This window comes from Podarcis muralis, chromosome 4, assembly GCF_964188315.1.
Source record: "Podarcis muralis chromosome 4, rPodMur119.hap1.1, whole genome shotgun sequence".
NCBI classification, from domain to species: Eukaryota; Metazoa; Chordata; class Lepidosauria; order Squamata; family Lacertidae; genus Podarcis; species Podarcis muralis.
Genome location: NC_135658.1, coordinates 11,866,173 through 11,889,895, shown reverse-complemented (window position 1 = coordinate 11,889,895; position 23,723 = coordinate 11,866,173). Strand labels below are relative to the sequence as shown.

At 46.1% G+C, this 23,723-nt stretch overlaps 1 protein-coding gene across 17 annotated transcripts in view; it reads left to right on the top strand.

The window, feature by feature from the left end:
• TENM4 (teneurin transmembrane protein 4) overlaps positions 1 to 23,723 on the top strand; it is a 625,655-nt gene that overhangs the window by 168,614 nt on the left and 433,318 nt on the right. For 16 of the 17 annotated variants that reach the window (XM_028725942.2, XM_077926946.1, XM_028725952.2 and 13 more), the window contains one exon: positions 22,635 to 22,738. The exons of the other annotated variant lie outside the window; for it this stretch is intronic. The gene's annotated coding sequence lies outside the window, so the exon portion shown is untranslated. The remainder of the gene's footprint in view (positions 1 to 22,634; positions 22,739 to 23,723) is intronic. 17 annotated transcript variants of the gene reach the window in all.

Sequence of the window (23,723 nt, the reverse complement as noted above, 5' to 3'; positions counted from 1 at the left end):
GTGGTAAGCCTTCAATTAATTAAATTTTTCTTAATGATGATGGAGACCATTCCGATGAAAGCTAGGAGGGGTGAGTGGATTACAGTGTATTTTGATATGACTATGGCCTTTGAAGATTGGTGTTCCTCTGGTCATACTGGAAACTCAAGGCATATGAAAGGAATTGTAGAATGGAGAGTTTATTTAACACACTAATAAAAGCTTGCCTTGCCTTGTTCTTTCCCTCCTTTCTTTGTTGAACTTGAGGCCTTACAAATTACAAACAGCTCTTAACACCACCAATTACCATGGGAACCAGTGAAAAAGGCCACTTCTGCACTTCACACGTAGTACTGTTATTATTGCTGCTACCATGTTTTGTGAGAGTGGAATATTTGCAAGGCATGTCTTGGTAGCAGTGGTGGAGAGAAGATCAGACTGGAATTCAGAACAATTCTATGGTCCAGTTCCCCTTCAGGTTCATTCCTACGCAAGAAACTGAGGGGGATGTGGTGCTCGATCCCTGAGGATGCAAATCTCAATTCCTGAGACCATCCAGAGGAACACAGTTCATATCATAGAATCATAACATTGCAGAATTGGAAAGAACCCCAAAAGTCATTGACAGTCAGTGCTTTTTTTCTGGGGGTACACATACCCCTGAACATTTTGTGAATCTTCATACTTTTGTCCATTTACTGTATTTTCCCCGATTTGAAGTATAAAATGGTGATTTTCTTGAATCAAAATGAATACCCTTAAACATTTTTTTAAGAAAAAAAGCACTGTTGACAATTATCAGCTACTTGAACATCTCATATCCTCCAACATTTCTCCGATGAAAATGGGGACACCCTATTCCATAATCATAATTTTATTATTTATACCCAGCCAACCTAACTGGGTTGCGCCAGCCCAGCTTCCAACATATATAAAAATATAATAAAACAGTAAACATTAAAAAAAAACCTTCTCTAAACAGTCGTACCTTGGAAGTCGAACAGAATCCATTCCAGAAGTCTGTTTGACTTCCAAAATGTTCAGAAACGAAAGCACGGCTTCTGATTGGCTGCAGGAAGCTCCCGCAGCCAATTGGAAGCCACAGAAGCCCCGTTGGATGTTTGGCTTCCCAAAATAGTTTGCAAACTGGAATAGTTACTTTCAGGTTTGTGGCTTTCAAGAGCCAAAATGTTCAACTTGCAAGGCATTCGGGATCCAAGGTATGACTGTACAGGGCTGCCTTCAGATGTCTTCTAAAGGTTGTATAGTGACTTTTCTCCTTGGCTAAGGGCTTGCACAACTCCAACATTCCTCCAATGAAAATAGGGACGTCCTAGGAAAATCAGGACATTCTGGGATCAAATGAAAAAATGGGACAGCTTCTGTAAATCCGGGACTGTCCCTGGAAAAAAGGGACGCTTAGAGGCTCTTTTATCTTAGCATCTGTGACGTCGGGAATGTAGCTCGAGTTCAACTGAGCTTATGTGAACACAATTACGAGCACAATTCAAAGTGTTGGTGTTAACCTTTAAAGCCCTAAACGGCCTTGGCCCAGTATACCTGAAGGAGCGTCTCCACCCGTATCGTTCTGCCCGGACACTGAGGTCCAGCTCCGAGGGCCTTCTGGCGGTTCCCTCACTGTGAGAAGCCAAGTTACAGGGAACCAGGCAGAGGGCCTTCTTGGTAGTGGCGCCCGCCCTGTGAAACGCCCTCCCACCAGATGTCAAAGAGATATACAACTACCTGACATTTAGAAGACATTCAGGGAAGTTTTTAATGTGTGACATTTTAATGTATTTTTAATCTTTGTTGGAAGCCGCCCAGACTGGCTGGGGAAACCCAGCCAGATGGGCGGGGTACAAATAATAAATTACTATTACTATTACTAATAGAACTGTAGAGTTGAAAGGGACTCCAAGGGTCATCTAGTGTGTGTATTACCCTCTGATCCTGGACAATAATTTCTTAGCCCTAAAGTCATTGGACAGCTCTGGACAACGTTCTCTCTACCACGAGTCATCCTTTGTTGTGGCCAACCATGTAGGGTTGTTGTGACAATGAACAGCATAAACGTTGTAAAGCATCTGTTATAATTACAAAATTGTTGAAGTAGACCAAAGAAACCTTGCTGTGGGACAACTAATACATAAAGAATAAGTGAATTGATCTCAGCAGCACCGAACTTAGGTAATTGTCTCAAAGTTTTTCTGCATTGGTTGTTCTTTCTGTGTAGTGCCTAAAAATATTAGAATTTTTTTCTTAAGTGAAAAATGAGGTGTCTGTCATTGGGAGCAGGTGGAGAATAAAGTTTTTTTAAAAAAAGAAAAAAACACTTGAGTAGGGAAAGCGAGTGTGGGAACCTTGCAGGATATTAATCAAAACTAGTGTCTAAAACAGTGAGCTAAGATCAATCACTGCTCAGAGAGGTATGGACTTTCACACTGAGATTGGGGCCATCTGGAGATGGAGTGCTAACTGGGATAATTCTGACAGGTTTTTAGGATCCTTCAGTTTTTTCTTCTGGGCAACTACAGCTGGATTGTACTACTTCGTTAATAAAGCCAGCAGTTGAAAAAGAAAACCAAAATGATAGATGTATTGAATGGAATAGCAGACACACAAATATGCCAGTTCTGTGGCTCTTTAGATTTCAGGTGCATGAAAGTTCTTTTTAAGGCTTCTTTTCAACATGACATTCTCCCACCTTCTTTCTCTCTTATCTCGGTGATACCAACTGTTAGTCATACTCAGAGTAGACACATTGACCTCAGTAGACTCAAGTTACTGAAATGCTTTGCTTCCAATGGGTGTGCTCGTGAGTAGGGATGCCAGAAGGCACCATCTTCCATTCCGCCCTGTATTAATCGCACGCAGCGCTGTTCCCATCCCACTGCAGTTCATCTTCCACCAAAAACCATATTCATCTTGCTGCCCACTGTAGCAAAATTATGAACGCTGTGTGGTTTATGTAATTAATTGCATTATCCCAACCCATTCATTTTCAGTGCAATGGAAATGGGGAAAACTTCCATCAGTGGCATTCCCTTTGTGGCTTGAAAGAAACAACAACCGTGAACGTCAATCATATTAAGTGGGTTGATTTCCATTCTGGGCATGGGATGAGTAAGTGGACTTTGCCAATTTCCGTTCCCGCTCTCGCTTTCATCAGAGTGCTCTGACATCCTAAACTCTGAGTGTGGCTTAGTTGCGTATCAGCCGAATGTCTCATTGTTGATGGGTGAATGCTTGGATTCCTTTAGCGTTCAGAAATGCATCTCTCCTTTCAGCCAATGGAAACACAGGCAGGGAAGATATTCAAGACCTTATCCGTCCTAACTTCAGAATAGCAGGTCTCCCTTTCCATTAATCAGCAACTATGATCTGACCCGGAGGGTTGGGAAGGGATTACAGGGCAGAAGATAACAAAAGATTAACATTGGAGGCCACTGAGCCCACCGGTGAGGTCCTGCCCTGAAGTATAGGCTTTGCCGGAGGGATGAATTGGCCTAAGTTAATTAAGACTGGTTTTAAACTCCGGTGAGAGGTCACCCCCCCTCCTCCCCTCCACCCCCGTAAGTCAGCTCGAGTCCATTTCATGAATAGTACAGATTGTGGTAGAAAAAGGGCCGTCTGGGAGGTTGCTGTGGTCTTCAAGGTGGGCAGAACCAGAGGGTGGGGGAACCCCGATCGGGACATTTCCGAAGGCTGAATAGCCGAGTGGAGAAAAGGTCCTTTTGTCTTGTTGCTTAACCCATGAAACGATGACCTCTCGACCCCGCTGACCCTTTTATTTTTTGTCCCTGAAAAGACTAAAACCAACCATGCCTGTACAAAAACCCCTTTTCTCTTCAGCTTTCTCATGGTCATTAAATTCCCCGCAGTGTTCTCTTTAAGTGCTCTCTGAGGCTGCCTTGTCGAGCAGGGCAGATATTTTGACTCTTTGAAGCCAATAGATTATTCTGCCCCTCCTCCCTGCCCCACGGCACCGGCGCTTTCTATTCTCTTTCTCTGCCTATAGCCCTCCAAACTTCGGCACAGGGCTGCATTCAGGGCATGTTCATCTGCGTCAGGACAAGATGAACAAGGAGAGAGGAGGAAAAAGCGTTTCTCTAGTGGCGTTCCTCTTTAACCGCCTCAAAAGTGCTTTCCAAGTGAGACATTGGGATGCAGTAATTAGCAATTTACATCCAAACATCCTCCATTGCTCACAATTTGACAAAGGGCTGCATCAGCCACTGCAAATGTGCTAATTGCAGGTTTACACCCTCTCTATAGTAGCCCGTGTCAAAATACAGCAATGGAGGACTTCGCTCAAAGCAGGCAACAATCGATGATCTGATTCAGTGATGTGGTAAGCATAGAATTGTAGAATAGTAGAGTTGGAAGGGACCACAAGAGTCATCTAGTCCAACGCTCTGCAATGCAGGAATCTCAGCTCAAGCCTCCATGACAGATGGCCACCCAACCTCTGCTTAAAAGCCTCCAAGGAGGGAGAGTCCACAACCTCCTGAGGGAGATGGTTCCACTGTTGAACAGCTTGTCAGAAAGTTTTTCCTGATGTTGAGTCAGATACTCCTTTTTTGACTACTGTAATTCGCTCTACGCAGGGCTGCCCTTGAAGCTGTCCCAGAAACTCCAGCGGATGCAGAATGCTGCAGCGAGGCTCTTCACGGGGTCCCTGCCACGGGAGCAGATTCACCCAGTGCTTTTCCAGCTGCACTGGCTCCTGGTGGAGTACAGGGTCAAGTTTAAGGTGCTGGTTTTGACCTTTAAAGCCCTTCACGGCCTAGGACCCTTGTACCTATGGGACCGCCTCTCCTGGTATGCCCCGCGGAGGACCTTAAGGTCCATAAATAGCAACACCCTAGAGGTCCTGGGCCCTAAGGAAGTCAGATTAGCCTCAACCAGAGCCAGGGCCTTTTCAACACTGGCCTGGTGGAACGCTCTGCCTCATGAGACCAGGGCCCTGTGGGATCTGATTTCTTTCCGCAGGGCCTGAAATAGAGTTGGTCCACCTGGCCTTTGGCTTAGAATCAACTTGTTCCCCTCCCCCTCTTTCCTTTTTCCTTTCTCCTTCTGTGATGGAACTCCTATCTGGGGACTTCCCTGGCTTTTTTCTGGCCCACGTAGAACCAGTCTGGTTAGTTGGCCTTGGTGAAGATTTGACGTTTTTCATCCCCAAAAAGTTTTTGATTTGAGTTTCTACTGAAATGAGGCTGCATTTTAATGTTGTACTTTAATCTTGTTTCTAGGTTGTATTTTAATCAATTGTTTTTTTATACCTGGTGTTAGCCGCCCTGAGCCTGGTCTTGGCTGGGGAGGGCGGGGTATAAATAAAATTTATTATTATTATTATTATTATTTGTAACTTGAAGCCATTGGTTCGAGTTGTCTCCTCCAGAGCAGGAGAAAACAAGCTTGCTCCATCTTCCATGTGACAGCTCTTGAGATATTGGAAGGTGGTTATCCTATCTCCTCTTTCTTTTCCAAACTAAACATACCAGCTCCTTCAACAGTTCCTCACCTATGTGCCAGGCTGCTTTTCAAATCACATCCTCAGGTGGAACAGTCCCCCCATTATTTCCTTTAAATTAAATCTGCAAGCTTGCCACAACCCCGGTTAGGGTGTCAGAAGTGGGTTCCTGGGCCTTCCAAGCACTTTGACTGCCATGTCGCGGTTGTGGGTGATCTTTGCCTTCAATAATAATAATAATAATAATAATAATAATAATAATAATAATAATAATTTATTTATACCCCACCCATCTGGTTGCGTCTCCCCAGCCACCCTGTGCGGCTTCCAACAAAGTATTAAAATACAATGGTCTGTTAAACATTAAAAGCTTCCCTAAACAGGGCTGCCTTTAGATGTCTTCTAAAAGTCTGGTAGTTGTTTTTCTCTTTGACATCTGATGGGAGGGCGTTCCACAGGGCGGGTGCCACTACCGAGAAGGCCCTCCGCCTGGTTCCCTGTAACTTGGCTTCTCGCAGTGAGGGAACCGCCAGAAGGCCCTCAGCGCTGGACCTCAATCATGCTTACTTTTCTTAAGCTTTGGGATTAACAACAACCCCGATTGGCTTCCTTGGGCTTCTTAAGCTCTGGGAACCAAGTGAAGGAGAGAGGCAAGAGTGGTATTTAAAATGTGCAAGTCTTTGCCTGGGAGTGACTGCAGCCAGATAAATTACTGCCTCTCCATGAATTAACATTTTTGCGAGATCTTAAAAAGCAATGGCTGTGAAATTGACTTCTAGCCCATTTTAATTGGGGTGGGCCAAAACTTTTAATAAATATCATGGGCAATATCTGGACAGCTGTTTTGCCCTCCTGGCTTGAGAGGCTTAGCATGCTACTGGCATTGGCAAGAGGCAGCAGAGCAGGAGAGAGGAACCTTGATAATAATAATAATAATAATAATAATAATAATAATAATAATAATAATAATAATAATAGATAACTAATATTAATAATTAATAATTAATAATTAATTATGTATACCCCACCCATCTGGCTGAGTTTCCCCAGCCACTCTGGGCGGCTTCCAATCAAGTGGTAAAAACAATAAAGCATTAAATATTAAAAACTTCCCTAAACAGGGCTGCCTTCAGATGGCTTTTAAAGATAGGATAGCTGCTTATTTCCTTCACATCTGAAGGGAGGGTGTTCCACAGGGTGGGCGCCACTACCAAGAAGGCCCTCTGTCTGGTTCCCTGTAACCTCACTTCTTGCAATGAGGTTTATCACTACCTGAACAATAATAATAATAATAATTTATTTATACCCCACCTATCTGGCTGAGTTTCCCCAGCCACTCTGGGCGGCTTCCAATTGAGTGTTAAAAACAATACAGCATTAAATATTAAAAACCTCCCTAAACAGGGTTGCCTTCAGATGTCTTTTAAAGAGAAGATAGCTGTTTATTTCCTTCACATCTGAAGGGAGGGCGTTCCACAGGGCGGGTGCCACTACCGAGAAGGCCCTCTGCCTGGTTCCCTGTAGCTTTGCTTCTCACAGTGAGGAAACCTCCAGAAGGTCCTGGTGCTGGATCTCACTGGCTGAATGATGGGGGTGGAGACGCTCCTTCAGGTATACAGGACCAAGGCCGTTTAGGGTTTTAAAGGTCAGCACCAACACTTTGAATTGTGCTCGGAAACGTACTGGGAGCCAATGCAGATCTCTCAGGACCGGTGTTATGTGGTCCCGGCGGCCACTCCTAGTCACCAGTCTAGCTGCCGCATTCTGGATTAATTGCAGTTTCTGGGTCACCTTCAAAGGTAGCCCCACGTAAAGCGCATTGCAGTAGTCCAATCCATTTTTTGCAGCCTTCTGAGGGCCACATGGCGGTGGTGGGTGGAGCCAGAAGCAGTAGTGGGAGGAGGGACAAATGTAAATTTTTGCCTTTATACTGTAGGCTAGTTTCTGCACACAAACACTTTTCTCTCCACCATCTGGGCAAGGAAAAGAGGTCCAAGGACACCTCTCCTCTCAGCTAAAGCACTCAGCCAGGGTGCTAAGAGATGTTTAGTGGTAGATTGTGCGGGAAACTTAGCTTCAAGTGAGAAACAGAAGAGGGATTGGGAGCTGATCAGCATGCTAATGCAGCTTGCAGATGTAAAGAAGGGAAGGAGGGTCGCAGCCATGCTGCCACACTCCCAGTCTCTAGGAAAAAAAGCTACTTTCTGCACCCAACCTTATAGACTATGGGAGCTGCTGATCTCAGCCATCCAGATGGCCGATGCCGTTTTATGTGAGACATTCCTGTGTTTTGGTTACATTACCAGAGCAAACGAGCGGAGCGTGACACAATTGCAGAAGGCAACCTGCACGCGGCTGCCAATGTATTAATCTGTGGGGGCTAATATCATAATGTAATTACTACAACAGCGCTTTCTGACTTAATTGAAAACTCTCTGTGTCTGGGCCATTAATGAGAAATGCATGATTTGGCGATTCAAAACAGAGGGAGCTGTGGGTCGTTGGGCGTGTGGCATAAGGGAGGGCGGGAGGATGGATTCTTCCTGCCCCTCTGCTTTTGTTGTCGTCGTCCCCCCCTCCCTCGGTGGCAGTGCAAAATGTCATGGACTTGAGATATGCTCTGTGGTGTTTAACAGGCCCCTCTCCTTTCCTGTTTCCTCGAAAGGTATGGGTTTGCAGGTGTCAGACGGGTTGGACGCAGAGGAGTGGCAGGCGAAAGCAGCTCAGGAACCCTCAAGGGAAGAGGACTCAGAGCCCAGGGAGTGGTGATGGTGGTGGGGCGACAACGAGGGGACAGAGGGAGAAGATAGGGGAGCCTGGGAGGAGGAGGTGTCAGAAGCTGAAGGGGTAACAGGACGTGGGTGGCGCTGTGGTTTAAACCACTGTGCTGTTTGGACTTGCTGATCGGAAGGTCGGCGGTTTGAGCCCCCGCAACAGAGTGAGCTCCCGTTCCTCGGTCCCTGCTCCTGCCAACCTAGCAGTTCGAAAGCACGCACTACAAGTAGATAAATAGGCATCACTCCGGCAGGAAGGTAAACGTCATTTCCGTACGCTGCTCTGGTTTCGCCAGAAGCGGCTTGGTCATGCTAGCCACATGACCCGGAAAAACTGTCTGCAGAAGCGGAAAAACGCTGGCTCCCTCTGCCTGTAAAGCGAGATGAGCGCCGCAACCCCAGAGTCATTTGTGACTGGACTTAACTGTCGGGGGTCCCTTTACCTTCTTTAACAGGGCTTAGTGAGCAGTGAGAGACTGTGGTGGAGAGTCTGGGAGAAGAGAAAAGAGGCAAAGATGAGTTCAGCTGGTCTCCCAGAACCAGGAGAGGCATGAAACCAGCAAGCAGAACTGGAGCACAATTCTTTGATTCTATGAACACTGTCCCCTCCTTCTGTTGTTGTTGTTGTTGTTTAGTTGTTTAGTTGTGTCCGACTCTTTGTGACCCCCTGGACCAGAGCACGCCAGGCACTCCTGTCTTCCACTGCCTCTCGCAGTTTGGTCAAACTCATGCTGGTAGCTTCAAGAACACTATCCAACCATCTCGTCCTCTGTCGTCCCCTTCTCCTTGTGCCCTCCATCTTTCCCAACATCAGGGTCTTTTCCAGCGAGTCTTCTCTTCTCATGAGGTGGCCCAAAGTATTGGAGCCTCAGCTTCAGGATCTGCCCTTCCAGTGAGCACTCAGGGCTGATTTCCTTCAGGGCTTCTCTTTTCCAGGAGGTGATGGGCCCAGTGGCCATGATCTTAGTTTTTTTGATGTTGAGCTTCAGATCATATTTTGCGCTCTCCTCTTTCACCCTCATTAAAAGGTTCTTTAATTCCTCCTCACTTTCTGCCATCAAGGTTGTGTCATCTGCATATCGGAGGTTGTTGATATTTCTTCCGGCGATCTTAATTCCGGCTTGGGATTCATCCTCCCCAGCCTTTCGCATGATGAATTCTGCATATAAGTTAAATAAGCAGGGAGACAATATACAGCCTTGTCGTACTCCTTTCCAATTTTTGAACCAATCAGTTGTTCCATATCCAGTTCTAACTGTAGCTTCTTGTCCCACATAGAGATTTCTCAGGAGACAGATGAGGTGATCAGGCACTCCCATTTCTTTAAGAACTTGCCATAGTCCCCTCCTGTAGTCTCCAGCAATTCAGAAGCATTTCTGCCTCCAACTGTGGATGCAGACCATAGCCATCAAGGCTAGCAGCCATCAATGTACCTCTCCTCCATGATAATCCTCTTTTATAGATACCTACCTACCGGGACGCAGGTGGCGCTGTGGGTTAAGCTACAGAGCCTAGGACTTGCCGATCAGAAGGTCGGCAGTTCGAATCCCCACGATGGGGTGAGCTCCCGTTGCTCAGTCCCTGCTCCTGCCAACCTAGCAGTTCGAAAGCACGTCAAAGTGCAAGTAGATAAATAGGTACCACTCCGGCGGGAAGGTAAACGGTGTTTCTGTGTGCTGCTCTGGTTCGCCAGAAGCGGCTTAGTCATGCTGGCCACATGACCTGGAAGCTGTACGCCGGCTCCCTTGGCCAATAAAGCGAGATGAGCGCCGCAACCCCAGAGTCGGCCACGACTGGACCTAATGGTCAGGGGTCCCTTTACCTTTACCTTACATTCGTGGCCATCATTGCCTCCTATGGGAACAAATGCCATTATTTAACTATGTGCTAACATGAAGAATCCCGTTCTTTTCTCTGTCCTGAATCGTCCAGCACTCAGCTTCACTATAACACTTCTCATACCGTTACCATAGAACTGTGGTTGAAAGGGACCACAAGGGTCATCTAGTCCAACCCCCTGCAATGCAGGAATATTTTGCCCAGCATAGGGCTTGAACCCATGACCCTGACTGAGCCACTGACCGAGCTATGCAAGCGAAAGTAAAGCTTTTCTGCATCCCTGGAACCAGAACCTTGAGATCTGCCATCTGAAGCCTGGTGCAATATTCATAGACTTAGAATTACAGAATTCTGAGCCTAGGAATGAATGGAACTTAGAAACCCTTTCATACGAAACACCACTTTGGACTGACCTGTGCTTTATTCAGCCCCAGCAGTGGTGGGTGGAAGCCATTTTCTTGCTGCTTGTTGTTAAACAACCGGAAAACAGTGAATTCCTTCTGATCTAATGCAAACCGTCCAGAAATCAAGATCTGCCTTCTGCCTCTCTATTTCCAATTGCATTCATCCCAGACTTTGGCTTACTCTTGAGCTGACGCTCGTCGTTCCCCCAAAATAAAGACTCTGTTGTTAACCCTGGGCGATTTGTCGGCGAAACCCACGCTTGAAGTGTTTGAGCCCCTATCCCCAATACTTACACCTACACAGCGCTGTTAGCACAGTTAAGACTGACAGCATTGTTTTCCTAACTGGTTTTGTTCTTGTTTCTCTGTTGACAGCATCTTTGTCTTTGAACCTTTGCAAACATGCACAATAAACCACTAGCCTTGACATTTCCATAAAGAATTCTGCTCGGCACCCTGTTATCCTTCTAGTGCCGGCTCACCAGCCAAGGACGGTGTGTGCTTTCGCGAATGCTGCTTTCCCCATTCATTTCATTCCAGTGTTTGAGGTCAATACTATTGGTTTCAAGTATTGCACACTCTTGCATGGCATCTCTCTCCACATTTGCATTGTGAAGGACAGGTTGCCAGGAATTCCTTGTTCTTTCTGCTTTGCGTTCCTTTGATTGTTTCCCTGCTGTGGTAGTTTTGAACAGAAGCTCTTTTCCTTAAAGTAAAAAAAAAATTGCAATCCTTGACCTAGAACACGGGAATGTATTGATTGCAGAGTGTTGTTCGCTGCCTTTTTTTCTCTCTCTCCACCCCCACCTCTCTCTCTCTCTCTCTCTCTCTCTCTCTCTCTCTCTCTCTCTCTGAGTGGTGCATGTATTTCAAAAGAGCCTGTCCATTAAGTTAATTGGATTTGGTGTACTGATCATGTTCTTATGAATATGTAGATACAAGAGGATTTTTCTTCATTGTGCGAAGCGGGGAGAAGGTTTATGGTGGCAGCAAGAGGGAAAACGTTCTGTGCAGAGAACATGAGTGGTTGCACATGACTTAAATCGCTCACTGCATGGAGTGCCGCGCGGAAGTGATTGAATTTAACCTTGATTTGGATGGGCAATAGACTTGCTTGCCTAAGACCATGCAATCATTTCATAGCTAATAATTATATTTAGTTGTCTTTAAAGAACGGGCAATGGCTTGCCCCAAACCATACGGTGAATTCATAGCTAATCATAATATTTATTTGTCTCATTTGTGTTTTCTTTCAAAGAGGTGAGAGTAGCATCCGTGAGAGCCCAGCTGGATCAAAGCATTGCTGTTTCCAACAATGGAGGCAGAACATAGCCAATATGACTAGGTACTATTTGATAGCCTTCCCCTCCATGAATTTGTCTACTCTTTTGAAGCCATCCAAGTTACCCCTAAGGGACGCAGGTGGCGCTGTGGGTTAAACCACAGAGCCTAGGGCTTGCCGAACAGAAGGTCGGCGGTTCGAATCCCCGCAACGGGGCAAGCTCCCGTTGCTCAGTCCCTGCTCCTGCCAACCTAGCAGTTCGAAACCACAAAGTGCAAGTAGATAAATAGGTACCGCTCTGGCGGGAAGGTAAATAGCGTTTCCGTGCGCTGCTCTGGTTCACCAGAAGCGGCTTAGTCATGCTGGCCACATGACCCGGAAGCTGTACGCCGGCTCCCTCGGCCAATAAAGCGAGATGAGTGCCGTAACCCCAGAGTCGTCCACGACTGGACCTAACGGTCAGGGGTCCCTTTCCCCTTTACCTTTAAGTTACCCCTGCTCTGTGAATCCCAGATTCTTTGGGCGTGTTCAGAGGAACACATCCCTAAATTGTGGCAGTCCCTCCCCACCATCATTGCTCGGCTTCCAGCATAAAACTGAGATTGTAGAGGAGGAAAATTCAACCACTCTGTGCATGAAAGGAAGGGGAAATTGCAAAGCCCTTGCATTTGAGATTCATGGCTAAGGAAGCAACTCACGTGGCCCCAGCGGCTGCTGCCTTCCTTGGAGGTCTTCTCCGTTACTTATTTATTAAATGTTGGCTGGAGAAGCTTTCTCTCTAAAAATAACCTCTGGTCTCGGTGGATTGTTCGTTCCTGCCTGTCTTCCTTTCATGCCACTCAGTGTGCATATTCTGAAGCTAACTGCCACGGACAGGCACTTCAGCAGGTGCCAGCCCTTGAAATATGCTTTCTTAAAGACACAGCTTCTACTAGAGGCAGGTGCCCCCACACTGCATACATCTGTCGGTGGTCCCCAAGCCCTTTTAGCCTCTGGCTTTGCCATATCGACAAGGTCAATGTGGACAAACTTCAGATGTGTCAGCCACGAGAATATTACAGGCTACTTTTTTTCTCCCAAAACCATGTTGACTGCCACAAGGATTCCTCTCCCGCAATTCTAAACCATTTGAGGGACTTCTACCGTTTTAATTTTTCATTATTTGCAGTTCTGAACCTATAATAATAATAATAATAATAATAATATCAATATCAATATCTCACCCACCTGACTGGGTTACTGCAGCCACTCTGGGGAGCTTCCAGTAAATTAAAGCACAGTAAGGCATCAAACGTGGGACGCATGTGGCGCTGTGGGTTAAACCACAGAGCCTAGGACTTGCCGATCAGAAGGTCGGTGGTTCGAATCCCCGTGATGGGGTGAGCTCCCATTGCTCGGTCCCTGCTCCTGCCAACCTAGCAGTTCGAAAGCACGTCAGAGTGCAAGTAGATAAATAGGTACTGCTCTGGCGGGAAGGTAAACGGCGTTGTCGTGCGCTGCTCTGGTTCACCAGAAGTGGCTTAGTCATGCTGGCCACATGACCTGGAAGCTGTACGCCGGCTCCCTCGGCCAATAAAGTGAGATGAGCGCCACAACCCCAGAGTCGGTCACTACTGGACCTAATGGTCAGGGGTCCCTTTATCTTTACCTTTAAGGCATCAAACATTAAAAACTTCCCAGGACAGGGCTGCCTTCAGGTGTCTTCAGTTGTTTATTATGTGACGGGAGGGCGTTCCACACGGAGGGTGCCACCACCGAGAAGGCCCTCTGCCTGTTTCCCTGTAACTTCAGTTCTCGCAGTGAGGGAACTGCCAGAAGGCCCTCAGAGGTGGACCCCAGTGTCCGGGCTGCACGATGGGAGTGGAGACGCTCCTTCAGGTATTTTAAGTGGTGTGTCCTGCATGTGTACATTTTTAAGAATATAAGGAAAGCCCTGCTGGATCAGAACAAAGACCCATGTAGTCCAGCATTAAGTTCTCACCATGGCCAATCAGAATTCCCCAATGGGAAGCCAACAAGTGGGACATGAATGCAACAGCACTCTTCTCACTTGTGATTCCCCAAAACTAGTAATCAGAAGAACACTTCTTCCAATAAAGCAGCCTTTCTCAACCTGTGGGTCCCCAGATGTTGTTGAACTACAACTCCCATCACCCCTAGCTAGCAAGGCCAGAGCTCAGGGATGATGGGAGTTGTAGTCCAACAACGTCTGGGGACCCACGGGTTGAGAACCGCTGCAATAGAGGATGGAGAACATAACCATTGCACCTGATAGCCACTAACAGACTCATTCATTTGCTTGATTTTCTTGTTGGACATGACTGCCTCTTGCAGGAGAAAATTCCATAGTTTAACTTCTTGCTGTGCAAAGAAGTCCTTCCTTTTGTCTATAGTGAATCTTCCAAGTCTATTGAATAACCTCCTTCATTGTCTATCGGTTCGTCAATACCGTGTAAAGATGAGCTGCTGCCTTTACCCCTTAAGGGCAACCCAGTGATCTTTCATAGGTTCTCTTAGTTTTATTTTATTTTTATTTTTATAAAAACCCACAAACCTCCTTTCACCCGAGGGGGGTGGGTTGTCACAAGGTGTTGATTGATAAGAAAATGATAGCAGCTGCAGGTGAAAAAGAAAATGTTTGCTCGCAAAACCAATTGTTTTTGATCAGAGCATCAGAAACTGCTGGAGCATTGTGGATTTCTCTCTCCAGAAGTAAGCGCCGCTGATTATTTCCACACGCGGGCGGTTTCTTCATTGTTTGATCATTTCCCTCTGCCTCGGTTGAAAGTTTGGAAACATTTGTTTGATTTGAGTATGTGCCAGGCTAGAAGGTTGGTGGAGAATATAGCACGATGTGCTTGTTCTTTGGAGATTCACTTGCAAATTCTCGGAAGGAGTAGGAGCTACTACAGGAAATGGTGGCAACTCAGTGGCTATGTTTGAGGCTTTTTAGTTTAAGGAAAGGAGGTCATGGTAGATGTGCATGGAATCCCAGAATTCCATGGAAGGGACCGTGAGGGTCATCTACCCCAACCCCCCGAATCTTTTGCCCAACGTGGGGCTCAAACCCACGACCCTGAGATTAAGAGTTTTGTGCTCTACCAACTGAGCTATTCTGGAAAATGGTGATGATGATAAAGTGGACAGAGAGCCAAACCTAACAAATGCGTATTATTGGTAGTTAGCGTGAGAAGGGGCTAAGTCCACAGAGCTGCACTGCTGATAGGCAGATACTCAGACCATAGAAAGGCAATTGGTAGAGAGGGCTCTGTGTGATGTCATTTCCCCTCTTTTCCTGGAGAGGAAGGTGCATGCAGTACTTCCTGTTCCTCCTGAGCTCTCTTCCTGTGAGCAGCCATAAGGGCAGATGTACCTTGTGTTTACTCCAGGCACAAGCCTGAAGCTCGTTATCCCCTGAATATAAGTATTTTGCTTGCATAGTTTTTACTGCTGCCATTGCTGTGAAACCCATGCATGATAATAAATAAGTAGATTATATTTTTAAGCTTACTTTCCAATTTGTTGCCTGGTGCTTTATTAAGCGGGGTACAAAAGGGAAGCCAGCTTCCTTCATAGGTCGATTTGCTCAAAACAAGGTTTTACCCCCTAATGCCTATGCGTTTTATTTTGCTGCCAAGAATAGGATTTTAAAACTCTCTTCAGTCCCCACATGGGGGCTCCTGGAGGGATAAATTGTGTTTAATGGGTATTTCCCTACCTATTAAAAACTGCCCCACAGAATGGGAGGTTCCTTGGAGGTTTTTAAGCAGAGGTTAGATAGCCATCTGCCATGGATACTCTAGCTGAGATTCCTGCATTGAAGGGGTTGGACTAGTATTCTACAGTTCTATGATTCCGTGTATTTCAGTCCCTGTGCAGACGAGAGGTGGTTGTTACTCAAGCTGGGACACCTGTCTCCCTGACATCTGGCTGGAGAACTCCCAAGATCTGAGTTTCTACTGAAATGAGGCTGCATTTTAATGTTGTATTTTAATCTTGTTTTTAAGTTGTATTTTAATCAATTGTTTTTATACCTGGTGTTAGCCACCCTGAGCCCGGTACTGGCTGGGGAGGGTGGGGTATAAATAAAATTTATTTATTATTATTATTAAGAAAGCCATGCTTGCACCCCAGGAGTCCACTGGTAGGATTTGTTGGACTTGATCGGTCCCTAGTTGTTTCAGTCTGATCTTTGCATTGCCTGGCCTTTCCTGACAATAGCCATTGGCGAGGTAAAGTTAAAGGGACCCCTGACCATTAGGTCCAGTCGTGGCCGACTCTGGGATTGCGGCACTCATCTCGCTTTATTGGCCGAGGGAGCCAGTGTACAGCTTCTGGGTCATGTGGCCAGCATGACTAAGCCGCTTCTGGCAAACCACAGCAGCTCACGGAAACAATGTTTACCTTCCTGCCGGAGCGGTACCTATTTATCTACTTGCACTTTGATGTGCTTTCGAACTGCTAGGTTGGAAGGAGCTGGGACCGAGCAACGGGAGCTCCCCCCGTCGGAGGGATTCAAACCACCGACCTTCTGATTGGCAAGCCCTAGGCTCTGTGGTTTAACCCACAGCGCCACCCGCGTCCCTTAGGGGTAACTTGGATGGCTTCAAAAGAGTAGACAAATTCATGGAGGGGAAGGCTATCAAATAGTAACTAGTCATATTGGCTATGTTCTGCCTCCATTGTTGGAAACAGCAATGCTTTAATCCAGCCGGGCTCTCACAGATGCTACTCTCACCTCTTTGAAAGAAAACACAAATGAGATGGTTAGAGCACCACCCACGTCCCTAGCCATTGGCTAGCTGGCCATAAAAGAGGTTCTCTTGTCTAAGCCTCTGCGCCAGGGCTGCCTTTGCTGCAAGCACTGCGGCAATAAGGCATCGCACACTCCACGCAAGTGGGGCTGTAGCCACAGAGGACCGGCTGGAAAAGCTCTTTCCGTCCAGCATGAATTAGGACACTCCGTTAAAAAAATTCATGGCAAGATTACATAAAACCATATGTTGCCTGCGTGTGTGTGTGTGTGTGTGTGTGTGTGTGTGTTTCTCTCTATAATTCTCAAGGCTCCGCCCCCAGCTTTGCATTAAAAATGTGCAGCTGCTGAGCATTCGACATTCCATTAGAGTACCAGGCTTGAGATGTGAGCTTCGCAGCGAGCAACGAGGGAAGGGAAAGGGGCTGGGGGAAGAGAAAGTGTTTTCGAGCCCAGTGTTTATTTGATGCTTCTTTGAAACGGTGGTGTCACTAAGTGGATCAAGATTTTTATTGTCTGAGAAATAAGGAAGCCTGTTTAAGAGGAGGCCGGGTGTGCTGGACGGGTGCCTGTTTTTGCAGTAACCCAGCTGCTGTGCTTTGGCGCGCTCTCTGCCGCCACCGCCACCACCACCCCATGCCTCCCCTTCTGCCGCTGCTATCTGGACTTCAAGAAGTCCAGGGCCAAAGTGGCTCTACCCGTAATCAGACCTGGAATGTCTGCATTGCCATGCAAAATTTCTGCATGCAGACAGTCCCAGGTTCTGCAGGTTGCAGCTGGTGGGGGGAAAAACAGCCTTGAGAGCTGTTGCCCATTAGAGTAGATCACACCAAACTACATGAACAACTGGTGTTAGTTAAATTAGTAGCTTGGACTACTATGTGGGGCTACCTTTGAAGGTGACCTGGAAACTACAACTAATCCAGAATGTGGCAGCTAGACTGGTGACTGGGAGCGGCCGCCGAAACCACATAACACCGGTCTTGAAAAACCTATATTGGCTCCCAGTACATTTCCGAGCACAATTCAAAGTGTTGGTGCTGACCTTGAAAGCCCTAAATGGCCTTGGTTCAGTATATCTGAAGGAGCGTCTCCACCCCCATCGTTCTGCCCGGACACTGAGGTCCAGCGCTGAGGGCCTTCTGGCGGTTCCCTCATTGCGAGAAGTGAGGCTACAGGGAACCAGGCAGAGGGCCTTCTCGGTAGTGGCACCCGCCCTGTGGAATGCCCTCCTACCAGACGTCAAAGAGAACAACTACCAAACTTTTAGAAGACATCTGAAGGCATCCCTGTTTAGGGAAGCTTTTAATGTTTGATGCATTACTGTATTTTAATATTTGGTTGGAAGGCACCCAGAGTGGCTGGGGAAGCCCAGCCAGATGGGGTATAAATAAATTATTATTATTATTATTATTATTATTATTATTATTATTATTATTATTATCACCACTACATTCATATTTCACACTTCCTTCATAGAGCTCAGGGTGGCGGAGATGGCTCTCCCACAGCACATTGCATCCTCACAACAACCCCTTGAGGTTAGGTTAATCTGGGAATAGTGATTGGCCATTGTCACCCAATGAGATTCGTATAGATTTGAACCCTAGTCTCCCAGATCTTTGCCCATCACTCTAACCACTACACCATACTGGTAACTCTGAGCCACCAGCCCTCCCAAGGATTGCCAGTTGCTACCATTTCAGACCCCATTAGTGTACGTTTTTGCCCCAGTGTTCATCGCTTAACACTTGTTTTCGTTGAACCTGCATCTGTCGTTTTGATGCCTGTTCATCCTCTTTGGATAAACCTACTTGGAACTCCTCACAATCCTATGTAGCTTTGGCCATCCTCAACAGTTGGGTGTCACCAGCAAATTGGCCATCTCACTGCTTATCCTAATTACAGATTATTTATGAACAAGTTAAAAAGCATCTGTCCCAGTGCAGATCTCTTGAGGGACCAAGCTTCCTACATCCTTCCACTGGAAGAAGTGTTCATTTATTCCTTTCCCTGCTTTCTGATTTTTTAACCAATTAATGATACATAAGAGGACTTCGGCCACCTCATGAGAAGAGAAGACTCTCTGGAAAAGACCCTGATGTTGGGAAAGATGAGGGGCACAAGGAGAAGGAGACGACAGAGGACAAGATGGTGGGGCAGTGTTCTCGAAGCTACCAGCATGAGTCTGAGCAAACTGCGGGAGGCAGTGGAAGACAGGAGTGCCTGGCGTGCTCTGGCCCAGGGGGTCACGAAGAGTCGGACATGACTAAACGACTAAACAACACCAAGAGGACTTCTCCCTTTTCCCCACCTCTGCTAAGCTTATTCAATGAGTCTTTAATGAAGGATCTGTATCAACAGCTAACTGAAAATCCAAGTTCAGTGATACCTCTAGTTGTGGACACGATCCGTTCTGGGGTGCACTTCTGCACAAGTGCAGAGTGTGATAGGGCACTTCTGCACATGTGCGAAGCATGCATAACACTTCTGCGCATGCACGAAGCATGCAGAACACTTCTGCGCACGCAGGCGCGGCGAAACCCAGAAATATACACTTCTGGGTTTGCCGTGTTCGCAAGCTGAAGATACACAACATGAACCTAACGCAACACGAGGTATGACTGTAAAGAGTATTCCCTCCACCGTCCTTTGACCTAGGCTTATGGACACTTTCAACAAAACTCCAAAATGTTAGGCAGCACGTACCGTTGCAGAAGCCATGCTGGTACTTCTTCAGCATGGCTTGTTCTTCTATATGCTAGGCTGTTCTGTCTTTGATCATGTTTTTGCACCAGTTTTTTTCCCAGGACAGATACTGAGCTAACCTACTTGTAGCTTCCTTTACCAGCCCCCCCCCCCCCAAAAAAACTGCAAATTATTTTTAAAAATTGGTTTACATTGGTATTTTCCAGCCTTCAGCTACCTATCTTAAGGACGATTTACATATTTTTGTTAGAAGATCAGCAATTTCACATGTGAGTTCTTTAAGAACTCTCAGGTGGATGCCATGCAGACCCAGCGATTTGTCGGTTTTTATTGTGCTCATCTCTCGTCACCACTATTTGCTACATTTCCTCTGACTCCCTTGCTGAGAAAATTGGATCAGGCACAGATGAGCTGCTCTACATCTCCTGCAGTGATGACGGATGCAAATAATACCTTCACCTTCTCTTAAACATCCTTTTCCTCATTGAGCACACCTTTGACTCCCTTCTCATCCAAAGGTCCAACAGTTTGCCTGTTTGGTCTCCTGTTTCTAATGCCTTTACATAATTTATTTGCTTTTACGGTTTTGGCAACACGCTCCTCAGAATTCTTTTTTCAGCATCCATTTTTGTCTACTGGAATTTCTTTGGCCAACGTTTCTGTTCCTTTTGGTCCTCTTTACCTGGGCAAGACTTCCATTTTCTGAAGGAAGCCCCCTATAACTTATTTGACACTAACTTGTTAATCACACAGAAATCCTCTTGGGTTTTGTAGCAACCACACTGATCGTCAGTATACATTTTCGCTGAACTTCTATTATTGCGATTTTGAAGAACCCCCCTAGCATTCTGAAGAGCTTTGACCCACTTGACTTTCTCTTTCAGCTTCCTTTTTACGAATCCCCTCGTTTTATTTTCAGTTAGAAGTGTCCTCTTTTTGAAGTCCAATGTGACTGATGGTGGACTTCCTTTCCCCCTGAAGAAGTCTCAGAAGCCAGAGTGCTGAAAATCCACAGCAGCCTCAGGCCACAGGAGTCTTCAACCTCTTGAGATCCTCTGACCTTTCTCTGATTCCATCGCTAAGTAAAGCTTGAGCACAGATGATGATGGAGTAGCCTTGTTTCCCCTCTTTCCATTTGAGAGGAAATCTTCCCTTCTGAAATTTCATATCCCAGATGGACTCGAGGAAGTGCTTGGATGCTCTGGAGCAGCACTAAAACGCACCCAAATGCCCTTGTTCTCACAAACAGCAGAATGGAAGGTACTTTTGTCTCTGCAGAATCTCGCTTCCGTTGGGGAACCGCATAATCGAGTGCTCCTCCATGCACACAAACTCTCCATAAATCCGAACACGTAAAAAAGATGAGCATCTCAGAGAAAACACTGGTCTGAGGACTATGGCAAGGTTTGGGGTAGCCTCTGTGGTGAGAGAGCCAGTGTGGTGTAGTGGTTAAGAGCGATAGACTCGTAATCTGGGGAACCGGGTTCGCTTCCCCGCTCCTCCACATGCAGCTGCTGGGTGACCGTGGGCCAGTCACACTTCTTTGAAGTCTCTCAGCCCCACTCACATCACAGAGTGTTTGTTGTGGGGGAGGAAGGGAAAGGAGAATGTTAGCCACTTTGAGACTCCTTCAGGTAGTGATAAAGCGGGGTATCAAATCCAAAACTCTCATGCATTATGAAGGAAATAAGAGAATGGTGTTTGTGTGGCTAGTCTGATCTCCTGTCTGCTTTCCTTGTGCTGACAGTAGGATTGGCATACGTCCGGGAAATCCCGGACATGTCCTCTTTTTGGGGGGGTCTACATGCCCATCCGGAGGAATTTTTTACAATTTTAAGCAAATGTCCAGGTTTTTTTTGGGGGGGGGGGTTAAAAAATGTGTGCATGGGTGGCTCAGTTTTGGGGTCTGGTGCGGGCAATCATGCAAAAAAAAAAAGTGCTCAACACGTGTTTTTTATCTGAAAAAATCTGGAAATCTGGCAATCCTAGCCAACAGACAAATGTTTTTTCATTCTGTGTGTGTGCATGCTTTCAAATGGTTTTAGGTGTTCCCAGTGTTTCTTAAAGCAGGGTTACTTATTTAAATATTTTTATGTATGTGTGTGTGTTATTTTAATTTCATACCCTCCAACATTTCTGCCGAGGAAAATGCGGATATCCTATTCCATAATACAAATAATAATTTTACTATTTATATCCTACCCACCTGATTGGGTTCCCCCAGCTACTCTGGACAGCTTCCAACATATAAAAAAGCATTATAAAACATTGAAAACTTCCCTATACAGGGCTGCCTTCAGATGTCTTCTAAAGGTTGCATAGTTATTTGTCTCCCTGGCTCGGGGGTCGCATAACTCCATACCCACTAACGTTTCTCTGATGAAAATAGGGAGGTCCAACTATACCCTCAAATATTTTTCTGATGCAAGTAGGGACGTCCTAAGGAAAAGCGGGACATTCCAGGATCAAATGAGAAACCAGGAAGGCTTCTGTAAATCTTACGATACAATAATCTTCATTGTCATTGTCCCATACAGAACAACAAAATTGAAAAATCTACATAAGACATTCAAAACCCAACAAGCCTGCTATCCCAGCTATCCCAACCTGGTTAGCCCCCTAAAAACTCAGATACCCCATTTCCGGGGTGCGCACTATCCTGCACTATCTCTGCAGCTTTCTTACGGTACCTGGAAGCATAGATTTGATCCAAGGTGGGAAGAGTGCACCCAATTATTCTCTCTGCAGTCTTTACAACCCTGGACAGCATTGTTTTTTCCCCTGACCATGCAGCTCCCAAACCACACACACAGACCATAAGTTAATACACTCTCCACGGTACAATGGTAAAATGTCATCAACAGGTCCTTTGAGAGATTGTTTTTCCTGGGAGAAAGGCGGGATGATAGATATAGGTCATGGGCCTATGTCCTTTCATCTGGCTCTAGTAAACATCATTGGCAGAGGCACTCTTAGGCTGTGGATAGAAAATCTGTGTCTTTCAGCTCTGAGGCATGAACATTCTTTCAGACAGCTGGCACCTTTGGCTAATTCTCAGTTGGCTGCTCCCATTGGGTATTTTTTGCGCAAGGTCAAGATCTCCTCCTCATAGCCTGCCACAGTCTCCACGTCCGCTAATCTCTGATCCATCTACATTTACAGGGGAAGGTGGGTGATATGAACTCTTGACACCTGGGAAAGGACTGTGAGGGTTAAAATAAAAATAAAACCATTCTTCTAGGTGGAAGGAAGAAGGCCTGGCGGTGCAACGGACTCCATCCAACTATTTCTCCACCTAATTAATTTGCTAATTGTGTATGTGTTTCACTTGCTCAGCGGAGCTCCGCCGAGGAAAATGGTTGCCTCCTCTGGTGGCCTAACACACGTGGAATGATTCTCTTTCTTTCCTCTCCTTTTTCAGAATGTTCTTCTGGGCTGCCCTTAAAGGAAGATCCGATGACACCAAAGAGGGATTTGCAGAGCTCCAGGCCCCTGCGATTCTTGCTTCTGCTGTAATGGAGCCAGGTATCATCCGCACCGAATCTTATCTCGCATGGGGAAAGCTTTTGCTTCTGCCGTGGGCAGTCTTGCATTTCTAAGTGTGTCCAGGTGGTGTTTTGGAATAGTCAACAAGAGCAGCCGAGGGGACCGTTTCAGAGATCATTAGCAGTGGGGTGGCTACTGGCAAAGATCTGTTTGCAATATAGAAATGGAAGGAAATGTTTTCTAACTAGGTGTACACACATGCAATTGCCAGGCAGCCAGCAGCGACTTTATCTTTTGGTGTGGCGAGTGCCGAGTGAAAGGCAAATGAAGACTTGCCTTGTCCCATGCTGGTTGAGTGCACTTGAACGCAGTAAGTCTTTAAATGGCTAGGATCCAGGGCCGGATTTAGGTTTGATGAGGCCCTAAGCTACTGAAGGTAATGGGGCCCTTTATATGTCCAGCTGCCATTTGTCAACAACAAATTGTCACTGTTTTTTGTGTTGAATATATGCCATATGGTAATTTCTGGACTTAATAGGTATCTAAAGCCATTTGCACATGTTGTCATGTACCAGTCCATGAAGAATGTAGGGACCCTATATATAGAAATGAGCAAACCAGTGATATTTTAGGAAGCAGGTGAGGCCCATTCCTTACATCATAGGAGACTACACAACACAAAACACTTGTTGCTGTATGTAGGTTTTATTTTGTTTTTTATCTTATATTTTGGAAATGTACATCCAGGTTTTTTTCCCTTTAATTTTTTGGGGGGCCGCCAAGAGAGTGGGGCCCTAAGCTATAGCTTGTTTAGCTTATATGTAAATCTGGCACTGCTAGGAACACTGGTTGCAGATGATGGGAGTGTGGTCAAAAGCATTTGGAGGGCAACAGGTTGGAGAATGCTGGGGTAGATGGGCAAATCTAAAGTATGGGGCACCTTATAAGTTCTCATGAGAGCTGAATGAAACCTCCACAGAGATGCTTGAGGAATTTCGTATTTGTGAATTACGTTTGTGAATAT